This window comes from Gossypium raimondii, chromosome 10 (assembly GCF_025698545.1).
Source record: "Gossypium raimondii isolate GPD5lz chromosome 10, ASM2569854v1, whole genome shotgun sequence".
NCBI lineage: Eukaryota > Viridiplantae > Streptophyta > Magnoliopsida > Malvales > Malvaceae > Gossypium > Gossypium raimondii.
Window position 1 is genome coordinate 36,836,515 of NC_068574.1, and position 9,393 is coordinate 36,845,907.

At 35.3% G+C, this 9,393-nt stretch overlaps 1 non-coding gene across 1 annotated transcript; it reads left to right on the forward strand.

Moving 5' to 3' along the window:
* The first annotated feature begins 4,079 nt into the window (after nt 1-4,079).
* On the forward strand, nt 4,080-4,185 carry LOC128034363 (small nucleolar RNA R71). The gene has a single exon (XR_008190489.1). It is a non-coding gene; the product is annotated as a small nucleolar RNA R71 (small nucleolar RNA).
* Nucleotides 4,186-9,393: the final 5,208 nt, after the last annotated feature.

Sequence of the window (9,393 nt, forward strand, 5' to 3'; positions counted from 1 at the left end):
TCTAGAATTTATTTAATCTCTCTATTAGAGACTTCCACTTGTCTATTTGACTAGGATGGTATGTCGTGGCAATTTTATTTTTAACTCCATACCAGTTCAGAGCATTAACAACTAATTTGTAGTCAAAGTGTGAACCTTCATCACTAATCAGAACACGAGGGATACAAAACTTGGTAAAAATATTCTTATATGGAAATTTCAATATCGATTTGGCATCATTCGTTGGTAGAGCAACAACCTCAACCCACTTGGAGACATAATCAATAGCTACAAGTATGTAGACATTGTTCCAAAAAGATGGAAATGGACCCATAAAATCAATTCCCCATATGTTAAATAGTTCCATTTCTAAAATAGTTTGCAAGGGCATTTCATACCTCCTTGACAGATTTCCAATTTTTTGATAGTGATCGCAAGCTTGATAAAATTCATGAGCATATTTAAACATGTTTGGCCAATAAATACCAGATTGGAGAACTTTTGTAGTAGTTCTCATGCCCCCAAAGTGTCCTCTAGAACACACCTCTAAATCATCTAGTCTGCACAATATTTAAATAAGAATGACTCATCCCAATAATACTGCTGGCATCATGGATAAATTTCCTTCTTCTTTTATTGGTGAGCTCAGGTGGCAGTAATCCACTGACAAAAAATATTACGATATCGGATACCACGGTAATTCCTTGGCAACTGACAATTGCTTATCTGGGAAATCATCTGAAATGCGTTGAATATTACCACCGTCATTTCCTACTTCAATTTGAGACAAGTGATCAACCACTTGATTTTTTGTGCCTTTCCTATCTCTAATTTCCAAATCAAATTCCTGTAGTAGTAGTATCCATCAAATTAATCAAGGCTTAGCGTCTGTTTTGGTCATCGGTTATCTAATAGCAGAGTGGCCCGTATAAACTGTAACTTTGGTGCCCACTAAATAAGCTCTGAATTTGTCAAAGGCAAATACCACAAGTAATAGCTCCTTCTTAGTGGTGGCATAATTTAGCTGTGAATTTGTCAACGTACGGCTTGCATAATATATAGCATGAAATACCTTGTCCTTTATTTGCCCAAGTACTGCCCCTACAACAAAATCACTAGCATCACACAAACGTTTGAAAGGTAAAGTCTAATCTAGTGCTATGACTATTGGCGCTGTGACTAGTCGCTTTTTCAATTCCTCAAATGCTTGTAAGCACGACTCATCAAAATTGAAAGATTTGTTATGTTCTAACAATGTATACATGGGTTTGGATATTTTCGAAAAATCTTTAGTAAATCATCGATAGAATCCTGCATGGCCAAGAAAACTATGAATAACTTTAACTATGGAGGGTGGTGGCAATTTCTCAATAACCTCAATTTTTGCTTTGTTGACGGTAATCCCTTGTTGTGAAATTTTATGTCCCAGAATAATGGCTTCACAGACCATGAAGTGGTATTTCTCCCAATTGAGAACAAGGTTGGTTTCTTCACACCGACAAAGAACTAACTCCAGATTTTTTAAATAGTCTTCAAAAGTATTACCAAACACCTAGAAGTCATCCAAAAAACAACTTCTAAAAATTTCTCCACCATGTCCAAAAATATTGCCATCATGCAATGCTGAAATGTTGCAAGGGCATTGCATAATCCAAATGACATTCATCGGAACACAGAAGTTCTATAAGGCCATGTGAATATGGTCTTCTCTTGATCAGTAGGAGCTGTGGCAATTTGGTTGTACGCCGAATAACCATCTTAAAAATTATAGAAGGCTTTCCCCACTAATCTATCTAACATTTGGTCGATAAATGGTAGAGGAAAATGGTCCTTCCTTGTTGCTTTGGTCCATACAAACCCTCCATCCCGTGACAGTATGAGTAGGAATGAGTTCGTTGTTATCATTGCTTACCACGATGACACCCCCTTTTTTAGGTACACATTAAATAGGGCTTACCTAATAACTATTTGAGATTAGGTATATAATTCCAGCATCCAGCCATTTGATAATCTCCTTTTTGACAACTTCCTTAATGGGATTTAGTCTTCTTTGCTGCTCGATAGATTTGCCATGGCAATCCTCTAGTAATATCTTTTGCATGCAGATTACTGGGCTGATTCCTTTGATATAGCAATCATCCACCCCAATGCCTTTTTAGACTTCTTTAACACTTTCAACAATTGAGCCTCTTGATCAAATGCCAATGTCACGGAGATAAGTACTGGCAATGTGTTGTTATCTCCCATGTAAGCATACTTCAGATGTACTGGAAAAGGCTTCAATTCCAACATAGGAGGATATTCTATGGATAGTTAAGGAGGTTTAAAAGAACAGTCCAGTAAATTTAATGATTTGAAACTTTTCCTTGATCCATTCTCAATTTGCTTAGCTTACATCAGTTCACCAAGCTTTTCAATCATTTCTGTTTCAATTAACTCAATTGAGTCTGCATCATCATTAGAATAATTGTGATAAAATTCTACAAATTCTTCCTGAACTATTGTGTCAATAATCTCAATAGCGTGACATTCTTTATCTGTATCTGTACACTTCATAGCATCGAAAACATTAAAGGTTATCTGCTTACCATTAACTCTCACTCTTAATTCACCTTTTTGTACATCAATTACAAGTTGCTAGAAAAGGTCTCCCATCTATGATTGGTACCTCTTTATCAGCCTCACGTTCCAGAATAATAAAATCTACTGGAAAAATAAAATTTTCATCTCTTACCAACACATCTTGGATTTTACCTTCTCGATTTGTATATGAACAATCAGCTAATTGCAATGTGATAGTTGTAGGTCTCACCTTCCCTATTCCTAGTTTCCTGAAAATAGACATATGCATTAGATTTATACTTGCACCTAAGTCGCATAATGCTTTGCCTACATAATGATTTCCAATAGAGCAAGATATAGTAAAACTCCCTGGATCCTTCAGTGAGAGCGGCGGTTTTGAACTCCCCTAGCCTTCTATTCTTTGATAAGGTATCTTTCATGAATTTCACATAGTTAGGCATTTGTTCTAATGCTTCCACCAATGGTATATTGATATGTAATTGCTTCAGGACATCCAAGAATTTCTTGAACTGAAACTCTTGCTTAGGTTGTTGGAGACGCCAAGGAAAATGTGGCGGTGACTTTCCATCCATTTGTTGAGGTTGTTTTCTCCTGTCATTTTTATTGGCAATACAAGATGAATCTTCTTTAACATTTTTTTCATTGCTCTTTTATTTTGTAGCCTGCTCCACTACTGGTTATGAACTCTTCTTATTTGTGAAATCTGAACTACCTTCTTCAATAGTGGTGTCATTAACAACTATTGGTATTTGCATACCACTTCTGACTGTAATGGCTTTGCACTGTTCCTTCCCTTGAGATCGTGAATTTTTGGTATCACTCGGCAGTGCTCTTTGGGGTCTTAAGCTTCATGCTTTGGCAATTTGCCCCACTTGATTTTCTAAAACTCTTGAAGATGCAGCTTGACTTTGAATGTTAGCATCGTTCTTGGTTATGTATTCCTTCAGTAGAGCTTCCATAGATGAAGAACTCAAAGCTGAATTTTGTTAACCATTTTACCGTGGCATGGGCTGATTACATCCAAGTGGTGCACTCGCAACATTCTGTCGAATACCATTGCTGGAATTTCCCACCCCTTGATCACTCCAACTGAAATTGGGATGTTGCTTCCACCCCAGATTATATGTGTTGGAATATGGGTTGTCGTTGCGATTAAAATTTCCCATATAATAAACTGAGGCTGGGTTCGATAGGCATTCACCAAAAACATGATCTTCTCCGCAATAAACACATGCTACCTCAGCTACTTTACATATCCTGCACAGCAGCTAGTCTTTTCAATGTTTTAATCATATTCGTAAAAGATGATACTTGAGCTATTAGGGAAGTAATCGCATCAAGTTCTATTGCTCCAGCAACTCTACTGCCAATCCCTAATCTTGTAGTGGAGTATTGATAATCATTGTTTGTTATCCTCTCCAGAATTTCATATGCCTCATTATATGATTTATTGAGCAAAGTTCCATTAGTAGATGCTTCAGCCACCATCCTTGTATGCACATTTAATGCAATATTGAAAACCATGCATCGATCATTCTCTAATTAACTCATTGAATCACTCCCATGCTTCATATAATGTTTCATCCTCAAATTGTCGAAAGGACGTAATGTGTTCCTCAATTTGGCATTCATGTTTGGAGGATTATATCTTAGCTGAAACTTCTGACAAAGTTCATTCCAAGATGCCACTGTACCTGACGACAGTGTATTTAACCATGCTCTAGCATGATCTCACAATGAATAAGGGAATAACTTCAGTCTCAAGGCATCTTTAGGAAAACGCTACTGTCTGAATGAATCGTAGGCTTCCAAAAATACTCTTAAGTGAAACCATGGATCTCAGTAGGCAATAAACTAAACTGCCCTACAGTTTGTAACATTTGAAACATCACTTGCTTTAACTCAAAATGTTGAGCTTCAATATTCGGCTTGACAATTCCTAGATTCAGATCAACCAAGATCAACACTACATGTTCTCTGATGGGTCTGTTTTTGTCATCCATTATTTGAGGAATATCAACATCCATTCCATTTTGATGTAATGGCTCTTCCCTAACCTGATCATTTCTAATTCTTTCCATTTCTCACAATTATTTTCTCCTTTTCAAGGTTCTCTCAATTTCAGGATCAAAACAATACTCTTCAAGTGCAGAAATATCTCTACTCACACACCAAAAAAATACTGAAAACAAAAATCAAAACAACTAATTAAGCTAAACTAGCGAAATTAAAAAGGTAATAACACACAAAATTTTCACCAATATTGTTGATCCTTGACAACAGCGTCAAAAATTCACCAAAATAATTCCAACACAATGAGATTTAGCTCATGGATTAGACATTCAAATCCAAAATAAAATCATTCAACATCATCATTTATGTTTATGAATAACAAATTTTAAATCAGAAAATAAAGGCAGAACTGCAGGAAGCTCTCTCTACTCTAGGTTTTACTTTAATACTTAAATTTGATACAAAACCTAGGGAAAATTTCTTTTCCCCTTCCTTGCGTCTGTGACTTTTACTCTGTAAGCTACTACCATCTCCTCTCTTTTCTCTAAATTTTTCCACGAGAATTCGATGCAGAGAAAAACTTCTCTTCAATTCCTCTCTCTCCAAAATCTTTTTCCCCTTTTATCTCTTTCATCCTTTATAAGGTAGGTCTCTCCCTCTCAGCACACATCTTTGGTTTCTATTTTTTCAGGGTGGTTTATCTGGTACAAGTATAGCTGGTCGAGAGTGACGTGGACTGAGTGTTGCATCATCTTCCTGGAATTGTCATGGCATTCTTGTTGGCAATCTAACCAACATTTTGCCATGGAAATATTTCATTTCCTTCATTTTTTTTCCTTCTATCTCTATTCTCTTCTTCATCCTGCACTTGCTGCCTTCTTCCCCTGTAATAAATAATGACATTTATAGCACAATCCAAGCTTTTTTATGCAATGTTCTAAAAATATCCTAAAAATAGAAACATATTTACTTAATTACAAACAATTAATTCAATCTAGAGGCCTAAATTATAACTCTTTTAAAGAGTTATCAGTTTGCATGTGTGAATTCTGTGAGAATGATCTATTTTAGTAATCTGTGTGTTTGTTTATATTGCGAACCAACCGGACTATCCACTAGCAAGGATAAAGGTAAAGCCAAGATTATTTAGTTTCTCAGTTTTTCGGTGAGTGATCTGGATCATCATAAGTATGTTCACTATCATGATTTTCGGTTTGAATGTTTAAGATTTGTATCTTGTGTATGAACTGTAATGGTTTTCAAGAACTTTGTTTTTAAACTAAGTTCCAAAAGTAAGTTTAGGACAAAACCCTAAGTTCAAGTTCCGATACTCTATTTTAAAAACAAGTTTTAAAGGTGTGTTTGAAAGATATGTTTTATACGAGCTCCTAAATTAGCTGATGTTTTTAAGTATGTTTTATAGAACGGTTTATAAGTTGTGTTTTTATGAGATTTTGTGCGAACTCTCTGTGATAAGTAAGCTCCCTATGCGAGCTCTCTATGGTAAGTCTCTGTGCGTACTCCTTTGTGAGTCATGTTGGATACATTAGTATACCAAAGGGTTGTGAGTACTCACCTTTCTATTCCTATGATTTTGGGCTTTGAGGCCCTGAGACATGTGGAGAGATAAGGGAATGTCAAGCTACTCCATTCCCTGGGACATGTTGGTGTACAAGAGAATGTATTGCTTCGCGCTGCACTTATGGGACTTGTTATAAGGACACTTTGAGTCATTCTGAGGCATTATAAGGAGATCTGTATATCCAACGAGACTAAGGTAGGTTTGGGCTTGAACATATCTTATGCTCCTCAGCCATTCTGATAAGTGTGTTAAGTGGGAGAACATACTTTATGCTTCTCAGCCATTCTGATAAGATAAGTATGTAAGAATGACTCCATAATGTGTAAGTTCAATTTTCAAGAAAGAACAAGCTAAGTTTTTAAGCATGACTTTCAGTAACACATGTTAAACAGTTTTACAAACTTATGTTTCTGACAAGATCTGCGAACTCGGTCTCACAACCTCACCCTCAAACCCAGCATGCGAAATAATTTTAAGACTAAGTTCTCTTTCTATTTTTAAAGCTTTATTCTAAAAGCATACCTTGTTGATTCTTGATTACTCATTGAGTTAAGAATGAACTCACCCACTCCTTTCTTACTTCGTAGGTAAGTAGGTCACGGATAATAGTGGCGAGGTAAATGATTTGGCGAGGCTCACTCTTAACTAGATATTGGCGAACCTAGGAAGATAGGCCATAGGGTTTATTTTATGATGGCTTTAGTCTTATGATGTTTTGATTTTGTTATCCAAATAGTTCCTTTAAAGTTTTAGTTATTCTATTTTGCAAACTATGATTTAGAATATTTTATTATCTTTTATTATGAATAAAATCAATGTTTTCCATGCATGAGTGTTAGGTTGATTTACTAGAATTTTGTGAGATAGATTTATTACTAAGTATCATTTTTTGTGATCCATGTATGTTTGTGATTCCAAAAATTACATACGTACCCCTTATTTAGTGAAACCCATGCATGTATATGAACCCTATTAGAGTATGGAACCTTGCGAAGCCTGTTAGTATGTGAACTATTGTAATGTAAGCTTAAGTTTTAAATGAATGAATGATTTAATATGCATTGTGAGCTTGTATGAGTGAACCTAGTCTAAGTTGCATTTTGTGAACCTATGTTGTTGTACGAACTCTTACTTTGCGTGTGTGAATCCATGTTGAATGCTGCTAAGTGAGCTTATGTTATTCACAGTATGCGAACTCTTAAATATTTCTATTATTTGACATGTGAACCTTTCTTTTGATGTTTTGTAAGCTCGTATGTTTACATTTTGTGTATGCAAATAATTGAGTTGCAGTGTTTTTATTTATCGCACTATTGTCGCAAGGAAGTGGTGTGTTGGAGGTTAGGTTGGAAGCTAATGGAGAGTCACTTTGGTGGCTAATGCAGCTTGCCAAATTTGAGTCAAACCTACTCTGTTGGGTTTAGGGTGTTACAGGAGGAATGTTATCATGGTCTTCTTGAAGGTCTTCATCATTATCATCTTGAGGGATATGATGGACATCTTTAACCCAATTTCCGATAAGAGGATCTATTTTGAAACCAGCTCTCTGAATGGTAGGAAAGCTAATAGGTTGATATTTAATAGCCAATGGGGGATTGAGATTGGTTGGCATGTTTAGACATTTAAAAATGTATGACAAGAACATGCCAAAAGGTAGAGAGAGATTACTCTTGAGCTTTTGGCTAATATGTTTGGTAATGTCATTAAATAATATTAAAGCATGACCCAAACGTCATTTGCTATGAAAACAATCAATCCACCAATAGTGGGTAGATCGAAGAACAACGTGTTTTGAAATAGGACGCAATATCCATGTGATTATAAAGTGTAAAAGGCAATCATGGACATTGAGCTTGGATGCAAATGAGCGTTGAACGTTCAAGATCGGTTATAAGGGCCTTTCTCATTCGACTCATTATCAAGAGGAATGTTAAAAAATTTACCAAAATTTTCTAAAGTGAGAAAATAGGAGTATTCATGAGAAAGGAATTAATGGCAACCACAGTCTTACCAGATTCATCATGTTGAAGTCTAGCATTAATGCTCAAACAATATTACCATGAGTTGGTGATCGAATTTTAAAAAGGTCAATCTAATGCCATTCAGATATATCAAAACTACATATAAGCAGTCCAAAATCTCATATTTTAATATGCATGATGATGTTGATGCGAAGTTTTTCAGAAATTAGTACATAATTTTTCAAAAAACGTTCCTACCCAACTATGCTACACACCATAAAAGAGTTCCCCATAAATCGTCCATCCAATAACACACCACAATGTGGACAAGCCAGTAGATATTGCAATCAAGCTACTAGAATTGTGGACAAGCCATCAGAATTGCAGATATACTGCCAGATAATGTGGTTAAAGCACCAGAATTTCAGATTATTAAACTGCTATAATCTTCCTACGTACAATCTTATCCCAAACCCATGCATGTGATGTGGCATTTAGAGTAGAATTTTTCAGTAGGCATGCTTAACATACAAATCTAATTTCTTTGCTTATTAACATAGTGACCATGCTTTACATGTGAGTAAAATCTCATTATAAGATCACCACCGAAACTTCCCAATTTTCTTCTCTTCTCCTTCTCTTTTCGTAATTGATTTCTTTAACCTCTCAATTTTGATTTTTGTTCATAAAAAGATTATCCCACATTCTTTTTTTTCTTCTTTCTAAATTTTATTTTTATAATATGTTTTTCTCCATTTAGTGACAAATCCTACTTTCTGATCAATATTTCGTATGAAGAGTTGAGTCCTTTCCCTCGGATACTACGTAAGTAAAGTTGACCCTCTGTTCTTGTTACACTTTCGTATATTATATACATACATACTAGATTAAGTCAAAGCTAACCATTTCTATTTATGGGTTTCATTGATGTGCAAATAAAAAATCTGGAATTCATACCCCCACTTGTAGAAGTGTGTGAACAAGTCGAAGGATTACGTAAGTATCTCACCGAATAGAATAAATGAAGGATTATTTATTTTATTAACCCATTTTAATACGTGTGAATGGTTTTAACCTTAGAGGCTTGAGAATCAAACTCTCTCATTAGAAGTTAGAACTGGGATCATTGCGAAAGGAATTGCAAAGATGTGGGGATTTATTTTTGTTAACAATGGTTGATATCATATTTAATAAGATCAAGATATTAATTCAAACAATGAATTACTATTTAAATAATTATCTGAGTAGTGATATTAGGGGAACACTTTAAGTGTC